Consider the following 19237-nt stretch of genomic DNA (forward strand, 5'->3'; position numbering starts at 1 on the left):
TGAGGATCACAGTTCAAAGCCAGCCTGGGCAGGAAAGTCTATGAGATGCTTATCTCCAATTAACCACCAGAAAACCGGAAGTAGTGCTGTGGCTCAAATGGTAAGAGCACTCGCTTTGAGCTGAAGAGCTGAGGGACAGCACCCAGGCCCATAGTTCAAGACCCACAACTGACCAAAAAAAAAAAAAAAAAAAGCCTTGCTGTCCTTCTCCATCCCAGGAGAACATGCAAGTCTGTTTAGAGAATTACAACCCGTAGGAAATCTGCAGTGGGCATTTTTTTTTCATTTTCTTACTCATGAAGTATTCATTTGGGAAAAAACTAGCCTAGCCACAGAGGCTTAGGATTTCAGTGGCTGGATTCAGTCCTTCTGAGAGTGAGAAGTTAAAATTGGGTTAAAAGTTATTTGCCTTTGATCAATTAAAATTGCTCTTGGAATAGGATCCCTTAGTATAAATTCTTTAATTATTATGCATTGTTTACTTAGTAAGGACATCCAAAAATATAGAAGGACTTCTCCCGTTAATTTTTCTTTTTTATTTACTAAAAGTGTTCAATTGGAAGTGCTTGCGCATCCTGATATAAACAATGCGGTGGATTATCTTACAGCTTGTTCCTTTCCACACAGGCTGGCAGCATTAGTTTAACTGAGTTAATGCCATAGTCCTTTCAGGTGTTTCAGGTGACCATGAAAGTACACCTCAGCCAGAGTTGTCTTCCTGGAGGGCTGCCTTGCTGTGAGCTCATCCTAAGGAAGATGGTGACTCTGAACCAGGATGTGGTGGGAGGGCGTGGACAGGAGAAAGTAGACTGACGCAAGAGTAGAGAGGATGACACTGCCACATAGAGGAGCCTTAGGACATATGTTAAGTGACATAAGCCAGCCACAGAAGGACATATACTGTGTGGCACAAGAAATGGGCCTTCATATGCTGTTCAGGAGGCAGGTTTCAAGGCAAGTGGAAGGAGGAAGGACCTTTCTCAGGGCAATTTGGAAAAGCCCATCAAAATTAACGTCTCATAAGTGCAGAGATATGCATAGCAGGGTAATGGTTACAACAATATTGATAACAAATACAGGAAGTGGTGTAAGCAGCTGTCACATCCAGACTTACAGTGGACCCGCATGTGCTACTGGGGAAGAAGGAAGTAGGCAGTGGTGATGCTAAGTACCAAATACTTACCATACGATAGACCATTCTGTATGCTTTACACAATATTGGTATATTTGCTCTTGGCTTCAATCCTATGAGGTATGTGTTCCATATCTATTTGAAATATGTGGAAAGTAAGACATAAAGACCTTAAATGGTTGCTCAGAGTCACCTACTGATAAATAACAGAGTCAGAATTTACTTGTGGCTTTGTGGCTTCAGGGTATAGTCTCATCTCTTCAATGTAACCGTTTCTGCATATGTAGTAAAAGGGCCTATCTCTACATCATTTTTGCATAAAAACAGGGGAAGTATATTTGTTTGCATATACACATACAGATTTGTGTAAGTACAGGGCAGTGATGTTCCTAAGACTTGTGGTCATGGAGATGTTCTAGATCTGCTATGTATAATTTGATAACACAAGCCCCCCCCCTTAAAAAGTGACTAATAGGACTGGGAAATTAATTTTATGTTTTCCTAATTTTAATTAATTATCATGAATTTTACTGGCCAATGCAAAAAAAAAAAGAGGCCAAAAAATAATTGAATCTTGTGGTTGTCAAACCCTGTTTTTAAAAAAGCTTTTACAGAAATGTTAGCTGGAGGAAAAGGTTCCGTAACTAATCATTACAAAACCACTGATATAATCCAGTCACTTCATTTGAGAGATGAGGAAACTAAAGGCCAGAAAAATTGAGTCATTTTCCTGTAGTTGTAGTCATACCGCTTCTTTCATGATAGAGAGAGGAGGAACTGCTTCTCCTCTTACTTTTTCCCTGGAGCAATAAAAGAAAGAGTAAGTCAGACTTTTGTCTTCTAGGTTCCCAGAACATAGTGGCCAATCCTACCAGTGACTTCCTTATTCTTTGAGAAAAGATCCATAATGGCTCCTCCACATCCCAGACTCAAGTGGCTAGCCCTGCCTGCTGTGCTGAATTTGGTGCACCATAAGGGCTTTATTATGAACCATACGGGCTTTTGTTTGTCTATATCTCAGATGTAGAGGGACTCAATAAGTTTGCTGGCTGTAACTAGAAGAGCTACGGCTTGATTCTACTTACTTAAAGTTTGGATATAAAATGTCCTCAAAGGCTCCTGTGTTGACATCTTGGTCACCAGCCAGTAGTGCTCTTAGAGATGATCAGATCATGGGAGTGCCAAGCTCACCAGTGGGCCCATAGCTAAATGAATTATTAGCAGGAAGGTGGACACTGGGCATGCCTTTGAAGAGCATGCCTTCTCTCCCAAGCCCTTCTTTCTTCCTGGCTTCCATCAGTGAGCAGCTTTCTGTTGCCACACCTTTTCATCATAGTTCTAACAGCAATGAAGTAAGCCATGGACCTTTGAAGACATGAACTAGAATAAACTTTCTATTTTTGTTTTTCTTGGATATATTGTCACAGTGACTCTTAAGCTCAGTCCTAGTCTAGAGAGCTGAATCAATGAAGAAAGTTTTGTGTTTTTGTTTTTGTTTTTGTCAGTCAGGGGGCTTGAACTCAGGGCCTGGGCGCTGTCCCTGCGCTCTTCAGCTCAAGGCTAGCATTCTACCACTTGAGCCACAGCACCACTTCAGTTTTCTGAGTGGTTTATTGGAGATAAGAGTCGCACGGATTTTGCTGCCTGGTCTAGCTTTGAACCGTGATCCTCAGATCTCAGCCTCCTGAGTTGCTAGGACTACAGACATGAGCCACCAGTGCCCAGCTGAAGAAAGTTTTATAAAGAAGGTTTCTTTACTCTTAAGGGAAACTAGTGGATATAAATAAATGGTCAGCTAAGAAAAGAATTTAGGGTGCTAACAAATGACTGAGCCTGGAAGGTATTCAGGTAATTCTAGGATGAATGGAACCAACAGAACTGCTAATAAACTGTGAACTTTTCTTTAGAAAAAGTAAGCCAAGGAGACTGAAGGCATGAAAGGGCAAGGCTCAATTGGTAGATAATGGGCCTAGCAAGCATAAGGTTCTGGGTTCCAACAGAAGACCAGAATTTGAAAGGAAGAATAGTGAAGGTAATTAATCAATTTAACAGAAAAAGAGAAGAGGAAAAGAAAAAAGTAATTTTGTGGAAAAAAATTCCAGAAAAAGCTTATTTAAAGACCTAAACCATGTTATAGGCCTGGGAATTCTTAGCAGAAACATCACTTGAAACTCAAGCTGAAAGGAAAGATTACCTGCAACTTGTGATTGAGATGACAAAGATGGGCTGAACCCTGACAATTCCTCCTTTGCCAGCATAAGCTATGCAGGGCTGGCTCTTATAGTTAATCTACTGACAGAGGTGGAAAGGGGTGTGAACAGGTATTTGGATCCAGCCACATGGACCAGGATATGTTGAGCTGTAGGACCCAGAGCTTGTAGTGAAACTAGACTATGGTAAGGCTAAAGAACCTCAGAGGAAATGCCATGGGTGGCGACATATAAGCATTTAGTGAAAAAGCAAGAAACTAAGGTGGAAGCAATGAACAGAATACTGTCTTGCTTCCTTTGTGTTGTTATAATAGAATACCACACACTGGGTAATGTAAGCAGTAGTTTGTTTGCTTCACAATTCTGGAAGTTAGGATGTTGAAGAACATAGTGCTAGCATTTCCTGAGGGCCTCCTTTTTGTTGTTGGTGGTGGTGGTGATGGTGGTGGTGGTGGTCGTGGGGCTTGGACTCTGGGCTTAGGTGCTGTCCCTGAGCTCTTCAGCTCAAGGCTAGTGTTCTACCACTTGAGCCAACCCACCACTTCTGATTTTCTGGTGGTTAATTGGAGATAAGAATCTCATGGACTTTCCTGCCCAGGCTGGCTTTGAACTGTGATCCTCATATCTCGCCTTCTGAGTTGCTAGGAATACAAGTGTAAGCCACCAGCACCTGGCACACTGAGGGCCTTCTTCCTGCATCATCCCATGACAGAAGGCAGGAGAACATGTGACTCATCTGACAGAAAGAAAGAGATGCAGTTATCCTTTCTTCTGTCCACCCCCATCTTTTTTTCTATCCCAGTCTCCAGCTAAGTATATGGCATCCACCCACATTGAGAATGGGCCTTGTCCATTCACAGGAAAGTCTCCCCTGGAAACACCAGACACTGGAAGTCTCCCACTGGAAACACCCATTCTCTTGGCATTACTTCATCCAGAAGTTGATACCTAAAATTAACCCAGTCATTCTTCTAATGTGAATCACTTAATTCTTTCTCAGGAAGAGGCTATGCAGTATCTGCCTAAATAACTGTCTTCTGTCCTCCTGTCATTAGAAAGCTAACACTCTCAGAGTAGTGTTCCTTCTCTATTGTTCCTAGTAACTTATTCCTTTAGTTTTTATCATTTGGAAGCAAAAGACAGTCAGTCCTTCAGCTATAGGCCCTCCAGTGATGCTTTTCCAGGCCTTGGGTTCTCCAGTGGAGAAAGAGTAGCAGGTATCATTTTAAGAGTAAGTACTTCAGAATGGAACTCTAAACTTAATGTAGTTCTGATGAACATGTCAATAGAATACCTTTGGTCTTAAGTTTAACAAAATAATCTAATATCCACCTGGGAAAATACACAACAGCTAAGAATATTTTGAAAGAGAAAAATGATGAAGATGGGTTTACATTACCTGATTGGAAATAGCCCATGAACTGTCACTGTTAGGTATTCTAGAAAAGATAATATAAAGCAGTGGAAACTCATAAATGTGGATACTGTAGCTTGTGTTTAAAATTATTCATGGCATTTAATTGACTATATTGTGAAGGTCCACATTTTTTAAAGTCTTAAAAGATAAGGAAAAGTCAGACTTGATTTGGGAGACAGCACATTATATAAAATCTTTAAGTAGAGGAATAAATGATTAAAGCCATACTATGAATAGACTCCAAAATGAAAAGGAACTCCATGAAAGCTCAAAGTTATTTGAGGAACAAAGGACTGCTTTTCATGGTCACAGAGATAATATACTTCCCTTTGTAGCATATGTTAAAGAAGTACAGTGAAAATATTCTGGTTTTGTATTCTAGTGTACCCCCAAACTTAGTGGATTTCCATTATTAGTGTCAATTCCCCATAAATCTGAATTCAGCTGTGACTTCTCTCTGCCCCATAATATGTGGGGTCTCAAATGGCTAGTAGCTAGATCAGTAGGGCCTGGTCAGGCTCCATCCATGGAGTTCCACACACCTTAGGAGCCAGAGAAAAGGGCAGAGGGAATGTTCCCACAAATCAAAGTTTCTTATGATCTGGCTTTGGAAGTCTCAAATGTTACTTTCTGCATATGCAAATTATTAAGGCCATCTTAAATCCAGGGGGAGAATTAGACTCTACCTCTCAACTAAAGGATTCTATGCATTATAGCTACTACACAGAAAAGCTATAAGGTCTTTTACAAGTCCTTAATTATATCTCTTTTCCCTCATCATCTACAACCAAATTTTTATTAATTCTTTCTCAAATTTGTTTAAAAAGATGTAAGCATTCCCTACAACATATTTGACATGAAATCATGATTAATAGAGCTTTTATAAATTCATTACTTTGGAATCTACATTGTCTATATGTGGTATCATTAGTATTTGTAATAATGTATATTTTCCTCATTGTAAAAGTAATATGTAGTCATAGTGGAAAAATTGGAAATACACAAAAGATAAAGAAGAATCAAGGTAATGATTCCATTGTTCTTTCTTTAAAGTTCAAGGTTTTGTTAAATTGTACCCACATTTCATAGTCTTGCTCTGGTGCTACAAGCTCTGCTCCTGATACAGAAGCCTTCTTCATCAAGTCATTTTCCTTTATCCAAGTATTTGAAGCATTGAATTGAATGATTGATTCTCATCAGTATTTTTCCAAATAGACCGTTTTCTTTTTTATTTTAATTTTGCTATTATTAGGGTTTGAACTCAAAGCCTCATGCTTGCTAGTAAAGTTAGTACTCTATTGCTGAGTCATACCTCCAACCCTTTTTATAAAAACAAAAATGTAATTTTTAAGGAGCCTGAGGAGCTACAATTTCATAAGCCAGCTTATGAGTATGTTGCTAAGAAGCATTTTTACTCCTTCCTATACTTTCTTCCACTTCCTTCCATTCCTACCTACAAGTTACATTGTTTAGTTTTTCTTTTTTTAAATAAAATTTTTTGTTATTATCAAGGTGTTGTACAGAGTACTATTTCGTAAGTCAGGTAATAAGTACATTTCTTTTTGGACAATATCACTCCTTCCTTCACTTCCTCCCCAGTTTACCTCTCCTGTCCTGGCCCACAAGTTGCATAGTTCATTTTCCATATAATGTATACTGATGACTGCATTTATCCACCCCTCCTACCCTCATTTCTGTGCCCCCTCCCTGCTTTGGCCCTAAACAGATTTTTTTAACCAACCAATCAACAATAACAACCCATGTTTCCATTTCCTGGAATTTATTTCATTAGTAATTTTGTAAATGTTCAGAGGATTTATGACTTTGGGTTCCTTACCTAAAGGTAACCTTCTTTAGTCTGACTATTAGTATATGAATGCCTAGAGTCCTGTATCATGTCCAGTTATATTTTAGATCTATCTTCCACATATGAGAGAAAATGTGATATTTGTCTCTCTGAACTTGGCTTACTTCACTTAACATGATTTTTTCTAGGTCATTCCATTTCCCTGGAAATGACATAATATTCTTTCTAATGGATGAGTAAAATTCCATTGTGTTACATGCACCACTTTTTTTTATCCACTTATCTAGTAGGGAATTTGAGCTGTTTCTTAACTTGGCTATTAAGAATAGTGTAGCAAAAAAAAAAAAAAAAGAATGTAGCAACAAACATAAATGTGCAATTATCTCTACTGTATCCTGACTTGTAATACCAATAGTGGCATGGCTGGGTCATAAGGAAGTTCTATGTTCAGTGTTTTGAGGAACTTCTAGACACCATGCAGAGTAATTGTGTTACTGCTTTAACATCCCTGCTAGTATTTGTGGTTGTTTAAATTCTCTAACTGGGGTGAAATGGAATCTCAAAGTTATTCTGATTTGCATTTCTTTATGGCCAGAATGTTAAGCATTTCCTCATGTCTTTATTTGCCATTCTTCTTATTCTGAGAAATCTCTTTTTATCTCTTTTTCTTAATTATTTTTTTATTAGGATTTTGGGGGAAGGGTAATTTTTTGAGCCCCTTATATATTTTGGATATTAGGCCTTTGTCAGATATATTGCTGGTAAAGATCCTTTCCCAGTCTACCGGCCATCTTCCTAGTTTAGTAATTATGTCCTTTGCTGGGCAGAAACTTTTATTTTATATGTCTCTTTCCTATTTATTTTGTCCCTGGGACTCTTTTCAAAAAGTTCCTGTTGCCAGGCACTGGTGGCTCATGTCCATAATCCTAGCTACTCAGGAGGCTGAGGTCTGAGGATCACTGTTCAAAGCCAGCCGGGGCAGGAAAGTCCATGAGACTCTTATCTCCAATAAACCACCAGAAAACCGGAAGTGGCTATGTGGCTCAAGTAATAGAGCACTAGCCTTAGCTGAAGAGCTGAGGGACAGTGCCCAGGCCCAGAGTTCAAGCCCCTTGACCGACCAAAAAAAAAAAAAAAGTCCCTGCCTTTGCCTATAAAGTAATGTTTCACCTACTCCATCTTACAGTAGTTTGAGAGTTTCTGGTCTGATGTTGAGATCTTTTATCCACTTTGAGTTGATATTGGTACATGGTGATGAACATTTGACCTAATTTTAGTTTCTATAATTGGTCATCCAGTTTTTCCAACACCAGTTATTGAATAGGCTATCATTTTTCCAACTTACATGTTTGGTTCCCTTATCAAATATCAGATAACTGTAAGTATACAGGTTTATTTCTGGGCCCTCTTGTCTGTTTTGTTGGTCTTCAGTCTGTTTTTGTACCAGTACCAAACTTTTTGTTACTATAACTCAGTAGTAAAGTTTGAGGTGTAAAATTGTGATACCATAAGCAATGCCTTTTTTTTCCCCTAAAATTGCTTTAACTACTCGAGGTCTTTTGTTGGTCCATATGAATTTTTGGATTGTTTTCTCTGTCTTGGTGAAGAATATCATTGGGATTTTGATGAGTATTACATTTAATTTGAATATCATCTTAGATAGTATGGCATTTTTACAATATTAGTTCTACCTATCCATGAACCTGGGAAGTCTTTCCATTTCCTGATATCATCCTCAGTTTCTTTCTTCAGATTTTTATAGTTTTTCCTGTAAAAGTCTTTTACTTCCTTGGTTAGGTTATTCCTAATTTTCTGAAGCTATTGCAAATGGGATTGTTTTCCCTATTTCCCTCTCTGTCTATATATTGTTGATATACAAAAGCACTACTGTGGGTTGATTTTGTACCCTGAAACTTTGCCAAATTCATTGATCAGCTCTAGGAGCTTGGAGTCGGAGTCTTTTGGGTCCTTTAGATATAAGGTAATATCATCTACAAATAGGGATCATTTGACTTCTTTCCCTATGTGAATCCATTTTATGTCTTTTTCTTGCCATATTACTCTGGTTAGGAATTCCAGTATTATATTGAAAAAGAGCAGAGAGAATGGACATCCTTGCCTTTTTCCTGATTTTACATAAAATGGTTCTACTTTTATACCATTTAGTATGGTGTGTTCCATCTATTCCTAGGTCCTCCAGAGCTTTTTATCATAAATAGATGTTGGATTTTATCAAAGGTTTTTTTCTGCATCTGTTGAGATAATCATGTGATTTTCATCTTTGGCTCAGTTAATGTATAGTGTATTACATTTATTGATTTATGTATATTAAACCAGCTTTACATCTCTAGGATAAACCAACTTGATCATAATGTGTAATAGTTTTGACTAGTTGTTGAGTTCTGTTAGAAAGTATACTAGTAGGAAGTGGCGCTGTGGCTCAAGTGGTAGAGCGCTTGCCTTGAGCTGAAGAGCTGAGGGACAGCGCCCAGGCCCAGAGTTCAAGCCCCACGGCCGACAAAAAAAAAAAAAAAGAAAGTATATTAGTAAGGATTTGCCATCTGTTTTTATCATTAGGTCCCTACCTGGTTTTGAGCTAGGTGTAATGCTGGCTTCATAGAATGAGTTTGTAGTGATCCTTCCATTTCTAGTTCATCTTTAGAGGTCTTATGTATTCATCTGTGCATCCATCTGGACCTGGACTTTCCTTGTTGGGAGACTTGTTATTACTTCCTTGATCTCATTGCTTGTTACTGATCTATTTAAGTGGTTTATATATTCTTAGTTCAACTTAGGCAGCTGATATGTTTCTAGGAATTTCTCCATTTCTGCTACATTATTCCTTCTTATTTAGTGTAGGTTTTGAAAGTGGTCCCCACCTAATCTTCTGGATTTCTTGGAAATTTGTTGTGATGTTTCCTTTATCATTTCTTAATTTTGTTGATTTGAGACTCTTCTCTTTTTGTCAAATGTATTGATTTTTTTCCAAACAACCAGCTTTTTGTTTCATTGATTCTATGACTAATTTTTTAGTCTCTAATTCATTGATTTATGCTTCAATCTTTACTGTTTTTCTCTGTATAGTAGTTTTGGGTTTTTCTAGAAGCTTTGGTTGCATCATGAGGTTAGTTACTTGAGCTATGGACATTCTTCTCCATACTGCTTTTGCTGTATTCAAAGGTTCTGGTATGATATGTTTTTATTTCATTGGATTGTAGTTTTTTTTATTTCTTCCTTTATTTCTTCAGTGAGCCACCTGTTATTCAGCAGTGTGTTGATCAGTCTCCATGTGTTTTGTTTTCTGTAGGATCTTTTGCTATTGAGTTCTAGTTCTAGTTCTCTTGTTGTGATATATTATTTTTATTGATTTATGTATGTTAAACCAGTCTTGCATTTCTGGGGTGAAACTTGCTTGATCATAATGTAAGGGTTTTTTTTTATTACTTGCTGAATTCTGTTGGCTAATATTTTATTGAAGAGCTTTGTGTCTGTGTTCATCAGACAGATTGGTCTATAGTTCTCTTTTTTCATTGGATTCCTACCTGGTTTTGTGATGAGTGTGATGCTGGCTTCATAAAATTAGTTTAGAATTGATCCTTCTTTTTGTAGTTCATGTAATAGTTTGGGGAGTATTGGCATTAGTTCAACTTTAGAAGTGTTATAGATTTCAGCTGTGAATCCATCAGGACTTGAGATTTTCCTTGTTTTAAGACTGTTAATTACTTTCTCAATCTCCTTGAGGTGTTATGAACCTGTATAAGTGGTTTGGATCTTCTTAGATCAACTTAAGTAGAGATACCAAAGTTCCCTCTTTATTTTGCTGCATTTTAAACTAATTCTTTGTTTTTTAGATCCAAAGTATTCATTACAATGTGTCTAGAGGTATTTCTTCTAAGATCCTGTCTGCTAGGAATTCTGTATGCCTCCCTCAGATGAGATTCTCTTTGTTGAGGTTAGGGAAGTTTTCTGTTAAATTGGCTTTCAGTGCCTTTGGTTTTAAATTCTTCTCCTTTATCTATCCCCATTATGGGTAGATTTGATCTTTTGGCCTAATGTGCCAATTCTTAAATGTCCCTTTGCTATGTTCTGAGTGTTTTTTCCATGCTTTTAAATTTTTTTGTTCCAGTTCCTCTGTTTTATCCTCAGTTCCCCTGTTTTCTACTCCACTTGTTCTATTGCCTATGCTTTCAACTGTGCTTTCCAGTATGTAGATAGAGCCTTTTATGTTTCTTAGCTCTTTGCTAATGTCAGTTCTTTCAATGTCTTTCAGTGAGGTGTGTAGAATTTCTTCTTCATGCCTTATTGTATATACTGTATTGTCTTAGTCATTTCCTTCTTGAACTCTTCTGTTTTTGGATCTTCCCTTTTATTTCATTGGCTAATTCTATCATTGCTTTAATGATTCATTTGTTCTCCATCTCTTGTTTGCCCTCACTAGAGTCCTTCCCTGAGTTGTTGGTTTTTGAGAGTGGCATGTTATCTTGGTTGCTTATGAATTTTGTGATCTTTTCCTGCGATTTTTGCACTTGGGTTCAGGATTTGTAGACATCTTGATTAAATATTAAGTTCCGTGATAATGGGCTATGCTTTCTTTCTTTCTTTTTCTTTCTTTTTTTTTTTTGTCGGTCATGGGACCTGAATTCTGGACCTGGGTGCTGTCCCTCAGCTCTTCAGCTTAAGGCTAGCACTCTACCACTTGAGCCACAGCGCTACTAATGGCTTTTTTTCTGCTTATGTGGTACTGAGGAATCAAACCCAGGGCCTTATGCATGCAAGGCAATTACTCTACCATTAAGCCACCTTCCCAGCCCTTAGGCTATGGTTTCTTGTGGTCACTGTGAAATTGGTATTCCCTGGAGAGGCATAGCCAACCTTCTCAGTCCAACTGAGTGCTGTCTCCAGCATAGTGTGTCTGAAGGTGTCATAAATGGGAATATACAGGTGTTTTGGTGTGCCTGGTTAGGCACAAACCCCAGCACTGTGGACTGTCATTGGGGTCTCACGCTAGGATGTTTAGGCAGGCTTCTGGTTCTGGTGGTCATAGACCCTCACTCCCACCAGTGGATATTTGGTATTCATGTGCTGCTTCCTGGTTTTCACCTGTGAAGTCATTTCTCTATTGTACTAAGGCTGCATTCTTGCTGCGTGGACTGTTTCAAATGTGGAGGTATGAGTTGAGTGAAGAAGATTGCTGCGGAGCAGTATGCTAGTCAGAGATCAGCACCAAGCCAAGGGCTGTTCCATACAGCAGACTTCCTAAAGTGGAGGTCTGCACCAAATGTGGTTTCATTCTGAGTAGTACTTTTCATTGAGACAGTGATATGGGCTGCAGCCTGGCAGGTTGTGATGGGACCTGGTTATGCAGACTTGGTTTTTTGTTGATTTTTCTACTCTTTCTGATTCAAAAGTTTGATGTTTCTTGATTGGCCCTCAGCTTTGACTACTTGCCTTTCTCTGGCATCCACCTCAAGCTGAATTTCCAGGTTAGAGCTTTGTATTTCAGAATGAATAGATAGAGGTCTGGTATTGCTTTGTCTCTAATCCACTATCTTGGATCCCTCCTCCACAGATCTAATTTCCTTGTGTTTTAAGTACAAATTTTTCACAAAAATGTGTCTGGGAGTGTTTCTTCTCTTTTCTTGTCCGCAGGAGTTCTGTAAAAAATGCTTCTGTCAGATGGGTGAGATTCTTTTTGTTGAGGTGGAAAACGTTTTCTGATATTTTGTTGATTAGGTTCTCAGTGCCTTGAGTTTTTAGTTCTTTTCCCTTGTCTATCCCAATTATGCATAGATTAGATCTTTTAGCTGAACCTGCTAATTCTTGAATATCCTGCTGGTATGTTCTGATCATTTTTTTCCATGTCTTCATGTTCTAATTCCTCTGCTGTATCTTCAGCTCCTAAAATCCTGCTTCAGATTCTTTCCTTCTATTGTCTATGCTTTCAACTTTGTTTTTTAACAGGGAGATGGAGCTCTTCAAGCTTCTGGACTCTTTGTTATTATTTGGCATGTCTTGAATTTTTTTTTCATTTTCTCTTGCTTTTTGGCTGCCTTCTCTTTGAATTCTTTTAGTTGTTTATACATCTGTTCTTTTTTTCTTTTCTTCTATTGGCCATTTTGTCATCATTGCTTTAATAATTCTTTAGTTTAGCCTCCCTTCTTCTTCATTCTCACTTAGATCTTCCCCCTGTGCTGTTAATTTTTGAGAGTAGCATGTTGTCTTGTTTGTTCATGAATTTTGTGATTTCTCATTGAGATTTACATATCTGGGTTCAGGATCTGTAAAGACCGTTCAGTGTAGGTATAAAGTTCAGTCGTGATGGGGAACATTCATGTTAGAGCTTAACTATCAGTTTAAAAGATTAAGGTTCTAAGGCAAGGGAAAGGTGGAAAGGAGTAATTTGCCAAAGAGATCTCCCGATGCCAGCACCCAGGGGCACAGTCTTCCAGATTGGAACTGGCCCTGATGTAGTAGCTGCCTTATGCTAGGGACTTCCTGGACAGTAAGAGATAAGACACTGGTCCGCCCCAAGCTGGGGTACATCTGCTGTTGGCCCACCAAGTTAATGATTATTTTATCTGTTTGGCTTGAATTTCTGCCCTGCCCCACCTTACCTTCTTTTTGGCAGTGCTGATAGTGAATATCTCATGTTGTGTTTCAGATTAATTTCATCCTTGGGCCATTGTTCATTCATCTTCTTCCATTTTTTACATGAGTTCTTTCTTTTCTTTCTCTTTCTTTTTTGGTGCCAGTCCTGGGGATTGAACTCTGGGCCTGGACACTGTCCCTGCACTCTTCAAGCCCAAGGTGAGCACTCTACCACTTGAGCCACAGTGTCACTTTCCATTTCCAGATTTTGTTGGGTAATTGGAGTTGGGTCATTCTTTCTTTTCCCCCTAAGCTGGCTTCAAACCAGGATTCATATATCTCAGCCTCTTGAGTAGCTGGAATTACAGGCATGATTCACCAGCATGTAGCTCTTTTTTTTAAAAAAAATTGTGAAAATACCGTATAGAGGGGTTACAATTACATGGGCAAGATAGTGAGTACATTTCTTATCAAATACTGTTGCCTCCTCCTTTATTTCCTCTTCCCATGTCCCCCCTCCCCCACATAGCTCTTTATTATTGATTGTAGAAATAGATTGTTAGTCGTTGGCTATATTTTACTGCTGTTAATTTTTGTCATATATGGAAACTTAATAGTCCTTTCCTTTATACATTTTGAGTTTTATATTTTGGCAGTTTATTCTCCCTAAGATGATCCCTCTGCCTAGCCACAGTTCCCACATTTCAGTATAGGGAGCAAGTACATAAAGAAGTACACCACAGTACAGGACACAGTGGCTGAGGAGGCAGCAGCCAGAGAAGGAAGCGGAAATAGCTAATTATATGGGATGGAATAGCAGAAATAAGGAAGGAAGCTTTCTCAGAAAGAGGGCCAGAAGACTGTGCCGGTCTCCATGTGCCCATGACCAAGGCCTGTGCCATCCATCTAAAGTTCAGGTTCACTTGAGGTTGACTAGATAGCCTGAGATCAGAGGAGAGAAAGTAGAACTGTGTAGCTATATAATATTTGTCTGAGACAAGGAATGAACACTGAATACACATGCAGGGAGGAGATTGCAGGCAGCATTTGTTCTGAGTTCACATGATCCAAATTAGTTGTGCACTCTGTATTCTCTCTCACCAAATCCTCAAAGTTTTGTCCTCCCTGGACTCATATTCTATGTACTGAACCTTAGTGATAAGTTGTTACATTTCCAAAACAAACACAACAACTTGATCTGATTCCACAGCTGTGCCAATAAAGACATAGGAAGAAAAGGCCCAGAGGGCCCCCAGGGAGTGAGGATGTTTAGGTCATCATGAGCCTAAGACAGCCAATTCTTACAGAAGTGAACATACTGTGTTTTCTAGTCTTTCTCCTTCCCTTTCGCCAGAATCTCAGCCCTTTTTAACTGTTTCTGAGCTTTGGCACTAAGTACATAGTCTGTCCATTCACAGAAAGCTTAGATGGCTCCTCTATGAGGAGGCAAAAATAGAGTGGTGGGAATGAGGTAAGTCAGCATCCAGATCCAGCTGTATCCTTGGTGAAGTTGAACATGTCAGTATGTGCTCCGCAGTTTCTCTCTTGTTGTTTCCACCAAATGTTGGTGTTTCCAGGCAACCAAAGTCAAATAAGATGACTTTTCTAGAAGCAAATGATCGGGGTTGTTGGTTTCTCCTGTGTTCTGTCTCTTGCATTCACCCTTCTAGAACAGTGGCCACACTCTCAATCATTCCAGAAGGCTAGATTTGGATATTCACTAAACAGGGTCTTAGTATTTATTTTTCTCAAATGACTTTTGCAGCATTGTGAAAGACAAATTTCTATATTTCTTCTAAGTCACCCTAGAAATGTAATCTGTTTTGGACATACTTCAAATATTATGTCTTTTATATCTGAGACGTCCTTTAGCCAAAAAGATTAACCCCCACAAAGCCTAGTTCTTTAGCTCTTTCTCCCTTCTGCTCAGTGGGATCTTAACTTCTTTGCATCCTTTGAACCTGGATGCAGTGCACTTCACAGCTCCACAGGGGATCTGCAGTGTGAGCATATGCTCCTACAAAATGAGAGGGAAACAGCTGACGAGGCACATGTTAACTCATCTATTCTGTGATTCATCTTGCATCCATGTAAAGCAAATGAGCATGGTAAGATTGTGGCCTACCACATCAGCTAGCTCCTCATTCACAAGTGTATGTCTCATAGCTCACGGAAATAGTCCCCAGCAATTTGTGATGAAGATACTTCTGTGATAATTTCAGCAAAAGCAATCACTGAGATCTGCATAATGCTTTGCAGGTCAACAGTCATTCTCTTATTTAACAAGGTACACAGGTTTCCTTCCAGCTATATTGAGTTTGCAATTATTGACACTGTTGGTGCTTAAATGAAATCAAGTGACCATTTGAAATGACACTCAGGGAACAAGAATTGAAGTTGTTCTACCCAGCAATTCCAAACATTACTTGACAGTGTAATGTTCTTGGAATGAGTATATTATAAATCATAACTGACTCCTCTCATCTTTATCAAGGTCCAAATAGCAAAATCTTTCAACATAAAGAATATAGTTTACATGTAAAAAAATAATATTTCCTGACGAAAAAGAGAGTGAGAGCTGCGCTGGCAGACTATTGGGGATATAGGGTAGAAATAAGGAAAAGAACAGTACAAATATAGCTCACTGGTTAACAACCTGTACTTAAGGGGTTACTCTTTTGTAAGGAAGAGAGCAGAGGGTAGTTCCTATTATGCTGACTCAGAACAACAGGAATCTCCTGTTTTCAGGGAAAACTATCCTGTGGGGGGATCTCCCTCCCTCCTCGTTGCTGGATAATGGGCATTTAGCCTGAGTGACTCCTGCTTGGTTTGTTCCAATTTTCCCGGTCATTTTTGTTTCACAGTCTCTTAAACGGTAGCACAAAATGTTCTTATGTTTGGAGGAAGGGAAAGATTTAGCAAGTTTTAAAAGCTTTAGCTATGAATTAAATTTGGGAAGAATGGAAGACAGAGGCAGAATCTAGCCAGTTTTAGGCAGAGAAGTTCCTCGGCCCATTAACGTTGAACATCCAGGAGAACAATGCTGTCTACCCCAGAGCCTGTGCCTCAGAGAACATGAGTCTAGTTTCCTTTTCTTTTATTTTTTTTTTATTGTCAAGGTAATGCACAAGGGGTTACAGTTACATAAGTAAGGTAATAAGTACATTTCTTGTCAAATTTGTTACCTCTTCCTTCATTTTTCTCCCTCTTTCCCTTCCCCTCCCCCCCTCAAAGTTCTATAGATCATTTCCAACATATTGTCTTGTGTCTATCGCTGTTGCATTGGTTCTCCCCTTGAGTCTAGTTTTTTTAACTCACAAAACTAAGGAAACAAAGTGCTACCCTAATTCTCTCTAGAATCTGCTGTCTCCCAGCTCTGCTTTTTGTTTATGTTTGTTCTGAATATGTAGAGAAAAATGCACTGAGCTCATGCTTAGGTGCCCTGCCTCCTACTCTCCCTTCTCCATAGCAAAGTGCATGTGTGCTTCAGAATTGTGCTGACTCCCAGCCTGACTCTGGCCCTCACAATATGTCCTTTTGCTATAGCTCCCTTGTAGATAAAATAGGTATCGTATTACTTACTATGTTTGGCAGGGTTTTTTTTTTTAAGATAACATTTTATTTTTTATTACCTTTAAGTAGTTGTACAAAGGAGTTACCATTTGACAATATATCTTGATCAGTGTCATCCCTTTCAACATTCTCACCCATCCCTCCCCTCTTCACTCTTCTTAATTTCGTAGTATGTACATTAGATTCTTGACTGCATTTTCCCCCTCTTCTCTTCATTTGTGTATCCTTTCTCCTTGACCCCATCGGACCGAGTGGTGAGAAAGTAGCACTTAGACTATAGGACTCACAATCGAGGGACTTTGTTTTATTTTTTGTGTGTGTCCTGGGGCTTGAACTCTGGGCCTGGGCGTGGCTCTGAGTTTTTTTGCTCAAGGCTAATGCTCTTCCACTTGAGCCACAGCTCTCTTCTAGGGCGCGCGCGCGCGTGCACACATGTGTTTGGTTAATTGGAGATACGAGTTTCTCAGACAGGAGACAGGGCTAGCTTCAAACTTCAAACTGCAATCTTCAGATCTCAGCTTCTTGGTAGGGAGGATTACAGGCATTAACCACAGGTGACTGGCCTCATGGAGCTTTTATCTTGATCATTCACCAGCCTATGTAAAATGAGATGGTAGACAACAACATTGCCTGGAGAAGGAAAATGCTCAATTGTGCTGTGTATTTGTTTCCATTTGCATAGCTGACTAAGAGCCATCATAAACCATAAAAACTGGTGACTTCTGGGAGAAAAATCTGCTTTCCCTCCTCTAAGACACAGACACTTGAGAGATAGGTTTAAAGGTAGAGTCTTATGCAGCCTGTTTATAAAATATTCTTGTGTTTTGGGAAGAGAAAGGCATAACAAGTTTTAAATGTATTACATATAAAGGGTCTGAGTAGCCCTAACAGTGCATACCAAAAGGAGGAAGGGAAGGAAATGGGTGGAAGGAGGAAAAAGGAAGGGGACTTAATGTTTGTAAGAGATGTAATATTCTGCATCCCCCAAGGCTGGACTGAGCTTCCTTGTCCCCTCCCCAGGGTTTAAATCCACAGTGTTTGATTTCGCTGCTTATATAGGTCATGCCTTCTCCTCCTATTTCTTTCCTCTGCTTTCCTTAATGCACTAAAAAATCCAAGTGTTTACTGCCTCTAACGTAGTGTCCAGCCCTCACTGGGTAGCGGCTGAACAAGTGGTCCTGGCTATTACACAAGAGACCTGAAAACAGAGGTGGGTCCCTTGCAACAAAGGCATTCTCAGACTTTTAGGAAACACTGGTGCTCAGCAACTGTTGCAAGTTGGTTGTGCTTGAGTCATGAAAACCAGAATGGAGAGGCTATGTTACTTTCAGCAAGATCTCCTTCTCTGGGTAAATATAATTGTGTAACAGATTCAAGGACATGTCCAACCGCCTGTGCTTTGTGCAGAGCCTCTAGCGTCCACCAGGCTCATCCTGAGCTCCAGTTTGATAGGAAAGTGGGAACTTGGGTTTCTCATGTTTACACTGTTGAGATGAAGCACTTATGTCACACCACCTCTTCTGGCCTTCATTTCTTTATCTATCAAATGAGGCATGTGACCAGCTTCATTTTTAGGGCCTAGATAGCTGAAACTAACTGGAAATCTAAATAAAACACTAAAATGAACTGGACACTATGGGTCATTACTATAATCCCAGCTACTTGGGAAGCAAGATAAAGAGGATCATGATTTAAGGCCAACCTAAGCAAAAGGTTGGTGAGATCCTATCTCAAAGAACAAACCAAAAGTTGGGGAGCACATCTATAATCCCAGCTAGTCAGGAGGCATAGGCTGCAGGATCAGAGTCCAAGACCAGTCCCAGACAATAAGCAGAAGACTGTCTCTGAAGATTAAATGCACAAAGATTGACTCAAGTGGTAAAGCACCTGCCTAGCAAGTGTGAGGTCCTAATTTAAACCCCAGTATTACAAAGAGAAAGAAAGGAAGGAAGTCCAAATAAGATCATAAGCCATTTGCTCCCAAAGCCCCTAAGGAAACTCTACAAGAATTATTATACTGTATTTTATTATATATTTCCACTTATGTTGTATTCTCCAAAACTTCTTTGCACATACTTTGAAAAGAGTTTCTTAAAGTTTCCCTATTCATTCTCCAATCTATCTTTTTCCCTAACCTGTCCTAATTAAGTGGCAGATTGCCTCTGATGGAAACACTTAAACCACCTTGCCCCTGTAGTTAGGGTAGACAAGGTATAGTGTTGCCTTGGCTATTTGTGCAGGGGTGGGGGGAGGGGCTCCCAGGGTCTGCTCCATCAGAAAGAGCCAGCCACTGTCACCCCTCTTCCTCTTTGCAAGGTTTTTAGGCTCCCCTTTCTCCAGGATAGTGTCCTGAGGGGCAGGAAGGCTTTCTTGCCTCCCCCAATCCCCAGTAACTGTGTGAGGATTGTATGAAGGAGCGTTATACATATACTTAACTCCTCATGTAGCCCTTAAACTGTGCCCAGAACCAACTTAAACCTCAGATAGGCTCCAGCTGGTCCCCACTTCTG

The 19237-nt window shown here is 39.4% G+C and overlaps 1 protein-coding gene across 2 annotated transcripts in view; it reads left to right on the plus strand.

Moving 5' to 3' along the window:
• Positions 1 to 19237, plus strand: part of Specc1 (sperm antigen with calponin homology and coiled-coil domains 1) — a 229565-nt gene that overhangs the window by 192626 nt on the left and 17702 nt on the right. The window lies entirely within an intron of this gene.

Source organism: Dipodomys ordii, unplaced genomic scaffold, assembly GCF_000151885.1.
Source record: "Dipodomys ordii isolate 6190 unplaced genomic scaffold, Dord_2.0 Scaffold31, whole genome shotgun sequence".
Lineage (NCBI taxonomy): Eukaryota > Metazoa > Chordata > Mammalia > Rodentia > Heteromyidae > Dipodomys > Dipodomys ordii.